The sequence below is a fragment of the Aplysia californica genome, unplaced genomic scaffold (genome assembly GCF_000002075.1).
Source record: "Aplysia californica isolate F4 #8 unplaced genomic scaffold, AplCal3.0 scaffold00017, whole genome shotgun sequence".
In the NCBI taxonomy this organism is placed as follows: Eukaryota; Metazoa; Mollusca; class Gastropoda; order Aplysiida; family Aplysiidae; genus Aplysia; species Aplysia californica.
The window spans coordinates 2,355,480-2,356,519 of NW_004797287.1; positions in this window are offsets into that span (position 1 = coordinate 2,355,480).

Genomic DNA, 1,040 nt, shown 5'->3' on the forward strand with positions numbered 1-1,040 from the left:
AGAGAGAGAGAGAGAGAGAGAGAGAGAGAGGGACAGAGAGCGAGAGAGTTGGAAGAAAGAAAAAGACAGGGGTGTGGGGAGATTTTGTCTACCAACCTATCTATCTCATCAATCAGTTTATCTTTTAATCTTTGAGCTGTAGTGAACACTGCTCAAGTTATCGCATTTTGCAGCATCAGCATCTATTCTTCTGTCCTGTTTTCTGGGCAAATATAGCCACTGTTATGGCTACCCGTCTTTATAAAAAGACTGACATCTTATTTTAAGTCAACAGCTACATCAGAATCTGCTGACCGGCACTAATTCAGAAGCCTACAGAAAGATTCCGGTGCACAAAGTTCCCAAAGAGAAAGAAAAATCTTTTAGTGAGGCATCGTAGTGAAATCAGCCTCTTGTCAAAAGAATAGAATCAAAGAGAAAGGCATTTTCCTACGGCTTGGCAATTTTTACTCAATTTTGTTTTTTGGCTCAACACTTTTTTATGTCCACATAAAAGCACATTCTCATGTGAATTTTATATATTAAAAGACGTTGATTAAGGGCACAAAATTTGTAAATTTTCAGTTTTCAGGGACTCTCAAGCCATAGAAGTTACCAAACTTTGACGGTCATTTTCGCACTAATTCTATCTGTGAAACCAGGCTACCCCCACCTCCTTCATTCACAAAATGTTGACTTGTACTTTTGATAGATGGGTATTTTTTCTTCATAGAAAGCAAGACAAATGAATAAGCTTTCAGGTAATACCAGTAACTCCACATGCTCAACAACAATTGACGAGCGTCTGATTCCACCGCGTCATGACACACAAATGTTTGTTTAATTTAAGGACTCCCCTCCTGACCCAGTGCCAGCCCCTTGCGCCCAGTGTGGTCCTCTCACCCACGCTTGGCTGACCACGGGTCAACGTGACACAAAGAGGTTACCGTAACACCACACAGTCTGTATACTAGCGTAATTCTAAGCTCGCTAGTAACACAAAGGTGCAAGCTGTTGTACGAGATGTCTTTTTCCCGTGTTCCCCATCCCCATCCCCTACC